This window comes from Chiloscyllium plagiosum, unplaced genomic scaffold (genome assembly GCF_037043375.1).
Source record: "Chiloscyllium plagiosum isolate Xiang-an unplaced genomic scaffold, Cpla_swu_hap1 HiC_scaffold_28, whole genome shotgun sequence".
Classification (NCBI taxonomy): domain Eukaryota; kingdom Metazoa; phylum Chordata; class Chondrichthyes; order Orectolobiformes; family Hemiscylliidae; genus Chiloscyllium; species Chiloscyllium plagiosum.
Genome location: NW_028270166.1, coordinates 6,413,803 through 6,427,103, shown reverse-complemented (window position 1 = coordinate 6,427,103; position 13,301 = coordinate 6,413,803). Strand labels below are relative to the sequence as shown.

Genomic DNA, 13,301 nt, shown 5'->3' with positions numbered 1-13,301 from the left:
CTTCCACAGTGCAGCACTTCCTCAGTACTGCACAGGAGTGTCAGCCTAGATATTTGTGCGCACATCATGGAGTGGACTTGAAGCTGGAGGTTGTAACCCACTGATCATAGAATCCCATAGAATACAGTGCAGAAAGAGGCTATTCAGCCCATCAAGTCTGTGCTGACTCTCTGAAGAGCATTCCAACACCTCCCCCGTAACCTCACATTTATCATGGCTAACCCACCGAGCCGAGCCTGTATACCACGGAGCAATTTAACATGTCAAATCCACCTAACATGTGAATCATTGGACTGTGGCAGACACAGAGAGAACATGCAAGCTCCACTCAGGCTGTAATTGAACCTAAGTTCGTGGTGCTGTGAAGCAGTGTCAACCACTGAGCCACCGTGCCACCCTCAAACTTCATCCATGCCAATCTGCAGCTGAGATTAATTAGGGGGTAAGTGTCGGTCACGGTGCCAGGAGAAATCCCTGCTTTTCTCTTGAACAATGCTGTTGTGGATATTTTTCATTCACCTCAAAGAGCAGACAGAGCCTCAAGTTTAATATCTCATTCAAATGATGGGTACCTCCAACAATGATGCATTCCCTCAGTACTCCATTATAGTTTCAGTCTCAATTATGTGTTCAAGACTCTGAAGTGGAGTGGAGTATTGCTGACTGAATCGAAATTGATATCTTCATAGGAGAGAAGGTTGGCTGATTGAAGGAGATGATGGTGCAATGGTAATGTTACTAGACTAGAAGTCCAGAGGTTTGGGGACACGGGTTCAAATCCCATAATGCCAGTTAGTGGATTGGTGTGCATTTTAGAGCCTTGGTGATTCGATTGTTGTTTATCATAATGCCATTGCCTCATGAGTTTGAGGCAGGTTAGTCTGCTGTTATCTTCAAGTGGATTGATGGGGAAATTAATAGAAGCAGGGATTTGAACTGCATGGATGGATTTAGAGGTGGCCTGGGAAAAGCAAACACTTGCTGTATTTCGATGCCCATCAGCAAAGGAAACTCTGGTTTATCCAAAGATTGTAGTTAAGCAAAGTTGTCTGGTTAGATCTAACCTGACTTAGATTTATACAGCATCATTTACATTCCCTGATCCTAGAGCCAATTTTCCCTGGGTTAACCGTGATTGTCCATTTCTCGCCAGTAATATAGACTATTTAAATTCCTCCTGATAGGCAGCTGTGGGGTAGCTGTTGGACAGTGGGCAAGTGGTAATTGAAAGTAGGACAGATTAGTCCTGAGTAACAATTCTGACAGTTTCATGGGTGATCTTGTCCATCAACAATCCCACCAGACTGTATCAGGGTATTACCCAAAGCCTCCCAAAAATCCTGCCTTCTGCAGGGTGTAAGATACATTCATTTCTGGAAAGATGCCTTTTCTGGAGGGCTTCCTGTCCATTCCCTGACTTTAAGTGCCCATCCCACAGTCACCTCCACCCACCCTCCTCTTGCTTTTCCTCTTGCTGTACTGCTATCTTAACCCTGACAAGTTCCAGACTCGGATGCAGCGAGGTTTTATAACTAAAGTTGGGATTTCATGTAGAATTGCCTGATTATTTTTTGACCTCATTCTGCTGCAGTGAGTTTCAGTGACAGCTTCAGCAGAACATCTGACCAAATTCAAACATATCGGCCTGGAAATGGAGCAGCTGATACTGGCAGAGTAGAATTGTGTGTATGCAGGAGGGAATGCGCACATGTGAAAGTGAATTTGTGTGCGTGTGACAGCAGGAGTGTGTGAGTGACATCATGTGTGTGCCAATGAATCAGTGTATGTGACAGTGATGGTCTGTATGATAGTGAGTGTGAGTGTGACCGTAAGTGTGTGTGACAGTGTGTGTGAAATTGTGTGAGTGACGGTGAGTGTGTGTGACAGTAAATGTGTGTATGTGTATGTGTGTGTGTGAGAGATAGAGAGAGAGAGAGAGTAATCACCAAGCACGTATGATCGTGATTACATTTTATACCTGTCTAAACAGTGAGTGTATAGGTGACATGAGAGTGTGATAATGAGTGTGTGTATGAGAGACAGTGTGTGTGACAGTGTGTTTGTGTCAGTGAATGTGTGTGTAACAGTGTGTGTGAGAAAGTGAGTGTGCAGTGAATGTGACATGTGAGGGGATGTTTGTGAGAGTGAGTGTGCATGTGTGAAATAGAAAATACGTGTGTGTGTGTGTCTCTATCTCGCTATCTCTCTCTCTCTGTATATCTCAATCTGAGAGTGGGATAGGCTTTGTGTGGCTGTGACAGAGGAGTTAATATTGCTCAGTCTCTGCTAATTGACACTTTGCCGTTCTCTTCAAAAGTGCTTCATTAGATCCAAAGGGCTTTGGCATATCCTGAGGGTGCAACTTGTGCTATGTGTTTCCTTTCTTTGATTGAACTTCACACTGGGAAAATAAATTATCTTATCACCTTAAAAATTATCTCCCAGTCTTTGGTTGGAACACTCTACAGTAATATTCCTTTTTATTACACGTCCCCAAAAGTTCCTAAGACCCAGAAGATGGTGGATTATAAGCAGAGTTGCAAATGTTGAATGTCTAGGAAGGGTCTCCAGTTGATTTTAAATAATTTCAGACAAAATTTCTTTCACTCTTTTCTGCTGTTAAATGATTTACAAACTATCTTAAGGAGATGCCAGACTCCAGCTCCAACATTCTCTCTCTCTCTCTTTCTCTCCCCTTTAAAGTTTGGACACGCATTGGGAGAGTGAACTTGGGTGATGGAAGGGAGTGAGTGGGGGTGGGGGGTCAGTGGGAGAGTGGAATTGGAGCTGGATTATAGGTGGACAATGCTCCAGTCCCTCTCCATTGTGTATCTCTGAGTTCCCATAAACTGTTAATGACTGGCAGCCCCAACCAGTGTATCTAACCGTGATGTTTATTCATTTTCTCATTCGCAATCACTCCCGAGGCAAAATGATTCATATTAGCCGCGATCTGTTCAACACGTTTTCATCAAAAGCAGCCCGGACTCTCTGTCCCAGTATCTAGACACAAAGAGCTATTCAGAGATCTGCAAGTTTCCTGCTGTCACAGCCCCTTCCCCATCCATGCTGAGACAGCTCAGTTCTTGTAAAGCAGTTGTCTATTACACCATAACCAGGTTAACTCCTATTCTCTTTTTTGTTTTGAACTGCTTAATTGTTTCTGGAAGGCTAACAGCATAAAATTCCATGCACAATTTTTAGCCATTTAGCTAATTATCTTGGTGAAAAATAATCAGTGCTTCTCTTTCAGCAGCTGCCACTTCAGTTTGGCAACACAGACCTGTAGTCACCTTGACAAGGTACATAGAATCTCTACAGTGCAGAAAGAGGCCATTCAGCCCATCAAGTCTGCACCGACCCACAAAAGAGCTTCCGACATGTGACAATAAAGCTGATTCAGTTCACCCAGACCTACCCTGTAACCATGCATTTCCCACAGCTAATCCACCTAGTCTACACATCTTTGAACACTACAGGGCAATTTAGCATGGCCATCTCACCTAACCTTCCATCTTTGGACTGTGGGAGGAAGCCCACACAGACACAGGGAGAATGTGCAAACCCCACACAGACAATTGCCTGAGGCTAGAATTGAATCTGGGTCCCTCACTATGAGGTAGCAGCACTAACCACTGAGCCACCGTGCCACTTATACAGCAAGCTTAACTTAATCAGTCCAGTCTTTTCTCTTCCCTAGAAATAATATTTAAAATCATTTTCTTTCCTAAAGTCATTGACCTTACACCTTGTTGAGGTACAGGGGTGAGCAGCAGTCTCTAATGCACCAACCCAATGAACGTTTCCTCAGAGAATGTTGCTGCAAGGTGCAGTTAACGGGTGAGCCTGATCCCAATCACCCAAACAGCAACTGCATGTGTGTGTGTCCCGGCAGTACACTCCTCCAAATTGGGATCGGTTGTGGCATTGTTAGATACAATGCCATCAGATATGCTTCATAGAATCATGGATTTCCTAAGTGCAGAAAGAGGCCATTCAGCCCATTGGGCTCATGGTTTAGTGGGTTCCCTCTTGTTCCTGAGTCAGAGTCTTGTAAGCTGAGGTTCCAGTCTGTGAAATTTGAGTACTGGGAGTAAATTGAGACTCCCAGTGCACTAGTGAAGAAGTAATGGACTGTTAGAGGTGCCGTAATGGAAGACAATTAATTGTACAGATAATAATAGAATAGGAGCGATATTCATAACATCAGTCAGGCCATTTCCAAAACAGTGTGACCCTTAGCAGAACTAACATTCAATGTGTTTCTTTGTTAACGTCCAGTCTGTAGCTGCTGGGGAAGTGAGAAGCTGATGCTATCCTCTTTAGTTATAGAATCATAGAGATGTACAGCATGGAAATAGATCCTTTGGTCCAACGCATCCATGCCAACCAGATATCCTAAGCTAATCTGATTTGCCAGGCCTTGGCCCATATCCCTCTCAACTTTTCCTGTTCAGTTACCCATCCAGATGCCTTTTAAATATTGTAATTGTACCAGCCTCCACCACTTCCTCTGGTAGCCCAATCCATACACGCACCACCCTTTGCATGAAAAAATTGCCCCTTAGGTCCCTTTTAAATCTTTCCCCTCTCACCCTAAACCTTTGCCCTCTAGTTCTGGTCTCCCCTCTCCCGGGGAAAATATCTTGTCTATTTACCCTATCCACACCCCTCATGATTTTATAAACCTTTATAAGGTCACCCCTCAGCCTCCGACGCTCCAGGGAAAACAGCCTTAGCCTATTGAGCCTCTCCCGATATCTCAAACACACCAACCCTGGTACCATCCTTGTAAATCTTTTCTGAACCCTTTCAAGTTTCACAACATCCTTCATGTAGGAGGGAGACCAGAATTGCACACTATATTCTAGATGTGTCCTAACCAATGTCCAGTACAGCCACAACATGATCTCCCAACTCCTATACTCAATGCTTTTTTCTTAAAGCAGATGATAGTTGAGCCAAATCAGCTTCTACAGATCAAGAGCAATGGCCTCGCTTCTGGAGTGTTTTTTCAGAGGAGAGATGTTCTTCCCATTTCCTTGGCCAACATTCATCCCCAGCCAACATCACTAAAGCAGATTATCTCGCTGTTTTGGCAGCTTGCTGTGCACAATTTGGCTGCACTGCAAATCTTTCTTTCCTTTGTTCAAACTAAACTATTTACTGCAATATGTAGATCTGTATTGGTGTGGAGAAAAGCCTGACTCCTGCGTCTTAACGTTTCCCAGGGACATGAGGGTGAGATCACACTGAGGAATTGTATGCCAATAACATTCACACAGCCAGCAAGTTACATTCTGGCTTTTCATTCAGAATGCTGGGAGTTGAACTCCCACTAGAATCAAAGCTGGGACTTCACTGCAGTGTCGTGGAAGTGCTGCAGTGTCAGAGGCACCTCTGTTTGCTGGGATTTAGGACATTCAAAGTCCCATCTGAATGTTGCAGAGGATGAAAAAGATCCCTTTCCAGGCTAATGTTCTTCCTTTACCCAATGGTACTGGCAAACCATATTGTGTATCTGTGTAACTATTGATGGGATTGTGTTGTGATAAGGCAGCTCAATTAGATTAGATTAGATTCCCTAAGTGTGGAAACAGGCCATTCGGCCCAACAAGTCCACACCGACCTTCCGAAGAGCAACCCACCCCCCTCTGACTAACACTATGGAATTGAACCTAGGACCCTGGTGCTGTTAGGCAGCAGTACTAACCACCTCTTGTGCAAAACTCTTAAGCGATTTGTATTTTCTCAGATAGATAGTTTGCAAATCTTTTCTGTATTATATATCAGGGCTTGGTCCTTACAGTTTGTTGCATGATATCTTTTCATGATGTGGAGGTGCTGGTGTTGGACTGGGGTGGACAAAGTCACAAGTCATGCAACACCAGGTTATAGTCCAACAGGTTTATTTGAAATCACAAGCTTTTGGGGTGCTGCTCCTTCACTTCACCTCACAAGGGAGCAGCTATCTCCTAAAGCTTGTGATATCACATAAACCTGTTGGACTATAACCTTGTGTCATATGATATCTTTTCTGGCATAACATTCCAAGTCTTAGGCACATAGTGTATCATGGACATGAATTCCAATCTCACTACAGTCAAATCATAACCTGAATTTTAATTCATATACCTTAAAAATTAAAAATATATTTGACATGGGTAGGTATAACTATTTAGCAATGAAGGGCTTATGTCTTCATCATAAGGCATATTCCCCTGCTCCTCGCATGCTGCCTGATCTGCTGTGCTTTTCCAGTGTCACACTTTCCAAATCTGATCTCCAGCATCTGCAGTCCTCATTTTCTCCATATTGGAGGTGGTGGTGCAGCGATAATGTCACTGTGCTAATAAACCTTCCAGGTACCTTGGTGAAGTGGGTTCAAGTCTCACTGCAGCAGCTTAAAAATCTGAAATTGGATTGCTATTGTTGCACTACCCACTAGGGTAAATTGTAAATTGCTGTGAAACAGGTGATTTGGTGATAGTTTAGTTAAAAAAAATCTGGAATTGGAACTAATCCCTATAACAATGGGTATGAAAAAATTGTGATTGTCATTAAAATAAAATCCATCTGGGTTTGAGCCTGACCCACTCTGGCTTATCTATGATTCCAGATCCAGAACAACGCGCCCCCAAAAATGGTCTTGCACACAAGTCCGTTCAAGAATGATTAGTGATGAAATAAATTCTGGCCTTTCCAAAGATGCCCATATCCCTGGAAAAAAAGAAGTGTGAAAAAGCACTGGTTCCAATGCCGACTGCCTTTACTCAGTCTGGATGTGATGTATTTTAGGTCCAGGAGCTGGATATTATTTAAAAGTAGAAAGATTGCAGAAGGCTGCACATCAGAGCGATTTAAGACTCTGTGTGCATGAATCACAAAAAGCCTGGAGCCAAGTTCAGTGGGTAATAGGGAAGGCAAATAGAATCTTGGCCTTTATTTCAAAGGGAGTGGAGTTTACAATTAGGGAGGGTTTGCTAAAACTACACAAGGCAGAAATCAGCCAACACCTGGAATACAGTGAACACTTTTGGTTTCAATTTTCTGAGGGCAGATATAGTAATGTTGGAGGTAGCAGAGAAGATTCACTAGGTTGATCTAAGGTCTGGAGAGATTTTCTTCTTAGGAGAGATTGAGTAGGTTGAGCTTGTACTCATTGGAGCTTACAAGAAGGAGAGGAGACCTTACTGAAACACACAAGATTCTTGGGGGAGGTGGTGTTGGGGGGAGGGTTGGTGGGCTTGACAGGATAGATATGTAGATGTTGTTTTCACTGGTGGGAGATTCTCGGATCAGAGGGCATAATCTCAGAGTAACAGGTCACGCATTTCAGACAGAGATGAGGAGGAATTTCTTCTCTCAAAGGGTTGTGAATCTGTGAAATTCTAATCGCAGAAGACTGTCAAGGTTATCAAGTATATTCAAGACTGAGATAGATTTTTAATCAGTAAGGGGAATCAAGGGTCATGGGGAAAAGGTAGGAGAATGGTGGTGAGTGTTATCAAATCAGCCATGACCTATTTGAATGGCAGAACAGATGCAATGGGCTGAACAGCCTATTTCTCCTGCATCTTGTGATCTTAAATGCCCTCTGAAGTGACCTGTGCAAGAAATGCTGGATTTGCCAGTACTATCTGCAGACTAAGAGCTAATTATTTTTAAAAATTTAATTTTAAAAATTCCCAAGAAAATATCCATTTTCTTTTGGCTAGTTGCAATCCTGTAATTGATCATGTAACTTATTTTTGTCTTCTTTTTCTCCGCAGCTCTGGATCTTCTTCCTGACAGAGTTCCGCGAACATCAACCTGACAGCAGCATATCCGAGGGATCATCAGTTGTGACCTAACTATGGCACAATTCTTAAGTGAGGACTGGTGATTAGCGAATGTTACGAAACCAGAGTTAATATCTAGCTCAACACATGGAATATTTGCCTCAATATCTGAAGCCTGCAATCTTGAGTCGTAAATCCCATAAATAACTGTGTAAATGTTTTGATGCATCGCAGAGTTCTTGCACTTCTTCACATTTGTGAGAAAAAGGGACATCATCTGTTTCTAGCCAGTTTCTTCTGAGCTGAAATTGAACTCAGGATCTGCCGAAGGACGAGTAATTATCCTCAGAAAGCACTTGAGTTAAATTGCAAAAACTTGTGGGTGGCACGGTGGCACAGTGGCACAGTGGTTAGCACTGCTGCCTCACAGCACCAGGGATCCGGGTTCAATTCCCGACTCAGGCGACTGACTGTGTGGAGTTTGCACACTCTCCCCGTGTCTGCGTGGGTTTCCCCCGGGGTGCTCCGGTTTCCTCCCACAGTCCAAAGATGTCCAGGTTAGGTGAATTGGCCATGCTAAATTGCCCGTAGTGTGAAGGGATAAATGTAGCAGAATGGGTCTGGATGGGTTGCGCTTTGGCGGGTCGGTGTGGACTTGTTGGGCCGAAGGGCCTGTTTCCACACTGTAAGTAATCTAATCTAATTAAGGGGACCTAACAATGTTGTCTTAGCGGCAAAATAATACAAGTTACATTGAATAGAGCAGCCTAACCACTAGCTTACCATGAGAACCATCATCAGAGATTAATTAGTTCCATAGCTATATAAATCTAGCATTTCCCATTTCAATGCTTACAGCAAAGTCAAAGGGTGTTCTATTTTATAAAGACAAGTGCAATACTTTCACTTTTTACTCCTACTACCATCCAACGAATATTTATTTTAACCTGCTGCAGTGCCACCCTACCTCTGTGACCCGCTTGATCCTGAACTAGGTTTGGAGTCATCCCTGAAGCCTATCATTGGGGCTGCATATTTCCATTTCTGAAATCTCACACCTCTATCTCATGTTGGTTGTCATTGAGGCCCTTAGTTCTGCTTTTGCCGAGGCAGGACTCAAAGCTTTTCAATAACTGACCTCAGAAACTCCACTCTTTTTTAACTCCAATTCATCCAGAGTCATATTGCCTGCAAATCATCAACTCAGAATCCAACTCGCCTGCCATCCCTCTCTCACTGACCTCTCGTTACTCTCTATATGTCATTATGGCTTTCTCAACATCAACACATCTGTTCAAGGTGTATGTCAGCCCACCAACCCATCAGCCAATTGAAACATGCCAAAAACTAACTACCAGCAGATCAGTTATTTTCAACCAGTGACTTTTCCAAGTTAACAACTGTGCAAGCATTGAGATTCCCTGCTTTCTACAGAAGTGTTTCAAATTAGCACTCCGACTGTGTATAAACATATATAACATTCTGACAGGACTAGTCAGGGTGAATGCAGGAAGGATGTTCCCAACGAGCAGAGAGTCCAGAACCAGGCGTGACAGTCTAGGGATATGGGATAAGCCATTTAGGACTGAGATGAGGAGAGATTTCTTCACAGTTGAGTCTGTGGAAATCTCTATCACAGAAAGCAGTTGAGGCCAAAACATTGAATATTTTCAAGAAGGAATTAGATCTTATTCTTAGGGCTGAAGGAATCAAAGGATGCAAGGATGAAGTGGGAACAGGGAATGAGTTAGATGGTCAGCCATGATCATATTGAATGGTGGAACAGGCTTGGAGGGCCAAATGGCCTACTCCTGCTCCATATTTTCTATGTTTCTATTCAAAATGAAATACCAGAGGATACCAGTCACATCACCAGTTGACATTTGACTTAAATTGATGAGAGTTAATATTGGGATCTATTAACAACAGTTGAGGCTTGGATTCCATTGGGCAATTAAAGTTTGTGTTAACTATAGAAAATCCAGTGGAATTTGACAATTTCAACATTAGTGCATTTGGCTTAATTACATAATCAACAAAAAAGGATCAGGACCTCTAACTTACAAGGGAGGGATTAAAAGTTTAGACTTAAGTATTTACCTAGAGACTGGAACCAACAATGGACAATATCCATATTGTCAGATTCAGTGTGAAAATGGATATCTTGCAAGAGATATCAAACAGTCAGTTGCATTTTTACTCTCATCAAATAGCTGATGTCAGCCAGTCTTAACGAGTTCTATTGTACATTTCATCCCCATCTTCATTCTGCATGAAGGATATAGGGTGGCACAAAGAGTGAAAAAGTAATCCTTTCTCCTCAAAGGTCTAGATTCAAAATCAGATCACATTTATCAGACAAGGGTCTCTCGAATGTCTGCTGGCTGTAGAAATCTGGCTGAAGTGAGGCATTTGGGTTTGAGCTTTACCTGGAAGTAAAATGCTCCCCAGTTGAAATCCTCATTCTCAATGACTAATGGTGCATTGAATGTCAACAGCGCTTTCCAATTTGGCACAGGTCCTGTTTATTGGGACTGATTGGAGAGAAGTTTACTTTGCATCTAGCTGTGCTGTTCCATTCCTAAGGAATGAAAATCCAGTAGTGGCTTGTAAAGTTTTTCTACCGCCTAAACAGGCAGATGAGACTTTCAGTTTAACATTGTATTGTTAATCATTCACAGGATGTGGTAAGTCGCTGACTGTCCAGTATTTTTATTGACCATCCCAAGTTGCCATTGAGAAGGTGATGGTGAGCAGCCTTTATGAACCATTGCTTAGGTAAACCCACAACCCTGTTCAGGAGGGAGTTCCAGGATTTCCACCCACTGAAGGAAAGGTGATTTTTTTACCAAGTCAGGATGGTGAGTGGCTTGGAGGGGAACTTGCATATTAACCAAAGAACACTGTTGACATCGCAGTACCCCTCAGTGCTCAGCTGGGGAGCCAGCCTTGATTACTGATCAAGATTCCAGCAAGGGACTTTAAATTCAATGTGGTTGGGAGAATCCAAAGCTCGAAGTCAAAGTATACGATAGTTGCTGGTAAATTTGAAACAAACACAGGAGAAATGTCTTTACCCAAGTGGAGTTCTCGATCAGATGAAAGTGGTTGAAGTAAATGTTACGGCTGACCTGAAAAAAATCAACGTGAACACACTGTAGAAGTTTACATTGATTGGGGGGGGGGGGGGGGAGTTTGTTGTGGAGCATAGGACAAACTTTTGACTCAGTTGGGCCAAATGGCCTGTGCTGCTAACCCTCCATGACTCTGACTGTGAAACAAGAAAGCTACCAATTGAAATGAACTGACACTTTTTTGATGATCCCCCAAAATCACAGCAGGAATTTAAGTGTTACAGATGTTACAAGATGTATAGGAAACAAATCAAGGACAGGATTGAGATCTCTATGTAGAAACTCAATCAGAGAAAAAATAACTAGTAAATAGCAGCTGCCAATTTATTACTTGTATGCCTTGAACTTCATTTTTTTAATAAACTACGTGAAAACGACAGCATTTGTCAGTGTGCTTCTTATTGGCTGGACATTTTATTTGAGCAACTGCCCAACTAGGATCGATTCATAATACATTCAGTTGTAAAAGCTCATCATAGAGTCATAGAGATGTACAGACCCTTCAGTCCAACCTGTCCACATCGACCAGATATGCAAACCCTATCTAATCCCACCTGTCAGCACCCGGCCCATATCCCTCCAAACCCTTCCTATTCATATACCCATCCAAATGCTTCTTAAATGTTGCAATTGACCAGCCTCCACCACTTCCTCTTGCAGCTCATTCCATACAGATACCACCCTCTGCGTGAAAAAGTTGCTCCCGAGGTCTCTTTTATATCTTTCCCCTCTCACCCTAAACCAATGCCCTCTAGTTCTGGACTCCCCGATCCCAGGGAAAAGACTTTGTCTATTTATCCTATCCATGCCCCTCATAATTTTGTAAACCTCTATAAGGTCACCCCTCAGCCTCCGACGCTACAGGGAAAACAGCCCCAAACCTGTTCAGCCTCTCCCTAAAGCTCAAATCCTCCAACTCTGGCAACATCCTTGTAAATCTTTTCTGAACCCTTTCAAGTTTCACAACATCTTTCCGATAGGAAGGAGACCAGAATTGCATGCAATATTCCAACAGTGGCCTAACCAATGTCTTGTACAGCCGCAACATGACCTCCCAACTCCTGTACTCAATACTCTGACCAATAAAGGAAAGCATATCAAACGCCTTCTTCACTATCCTATCTACCTGTGACTCCACTTTCAAGGAGCTATGAACCTGCACTCCAAGGTCTCTTTGTTCAGCAACTCTCCCTAGGACTTTACCATTAAGTGTATAAGTCCTGCTAAGATTTGTTTTCCCAAAGTGCAGCACCTGGCATTTATCTGAATTAAACTCCATCTGCCACTTCTCAGCCCATTGGCCCATCTGGTCCAGATCCTGTTGTAATCTGAGATAACCCTCTTCGCTGTCCAATACACCTCCAATTTTGGTGTCATCTGCAAACTTACTAACTGTACCTCTTATGCTCGCATCCAAATCATTTATGTAATCATATGGAGGTAAACTCTATAAACAATCTGTGAATTAGCAAAACGTGTTCACACTTGCTCAGACATTTCTCAACAGTTTTGGGTGAGGATTACATTGAATACTAATCCATAATGGAGATTTGAGCTGTTATTTTGAGAAGAACAGTATAGACGGAGCTTTATTCTGTATCCAGTTCCCCTGCTATACCTGTCCAGGGACTGTTTGATGGGACAGTGTAGAGGGCACTTTACTCTGTATCTAATCCGTGCTATACCAGTAATGGAACTGTTTGATAGGACAGTGTAGAGAGAGCTTTATGCTCTATCAAACCCCAAACAGTCCCTGTCCTGGGAGTATTCAATGGGGACAATGTAGAGGAAGCTTTACTCTGTATCTAACTGCATGTTGTCCCTGTCCTGGGAGTGTTCGATGGGGACAGTGTAGAGGGAGCTTTACTCTGTGTCTAACCCCGTGCTGCCCCTGTCCTGGGAGTGTTCAATGGGGACAGTGTGGAGGGACCTTTATTTTGTATCTAACCCCGTGCTGTCCCTGTCCTGGGAGTGTTTGATAGGGATATTATAGAGGCAGCATTACTCTGTATCTAAACTCCATGCTGTACCTAATGCAGATGCCAATTGGAAAGGTTCTATCTTTGTTCACCTTGACATATGCAAATAATAATCAAAACACAAATTTGTGTTTTAAGGAACTTACTGTAGCTTTGTGAATTCCTAAAGGGCAAATAAACAGTGAGAGAGAATGGAAAAGAACGTCTGAAATCAACAGTTAGAATCTGTCACTTATTCCCAACCCATTTTGTTTAGTCAATTCATTGCTCAAAAATAGCAGATGCTCCTACTTAGAATAAGAGAATACAGCGGGTTGCATGCTCTCCTCTGATACCAGCTTTAAAGATATACATTGCTATTACAGTTGCAGCATCTATTCACAGTATGTGGAATGGCAAGATGTTGG

General features: G+C 42.8%; 1 long non-coding RNA gene across 8 annotated transcripts in view; it reads left to right on the top strand.

Annotated features, from left to right (window-relative positions):
* The window catches only part of LOC122565455 (uncharacterized), a 147,084-nt gene extending 135,792 nt beyond the window's left edge, over window positions 1-11,292 (top strand). For all 8 annotated transcript variants that reach the window (XR_006316176.2, XR_006316175.2, XR_006316179.2 and 5 more), the window contains one exon: window positions 7,773-11,292. This is a non-coding gene — a long non-coding RNA (uncharacterized LOC122565455). The remainder of the gene's footprint in view (window positions 1-7,772) is intronic.
* The last annotated feature ends 2,009 nt before the right edge of the window (window positions 11,293-13,301 follow it).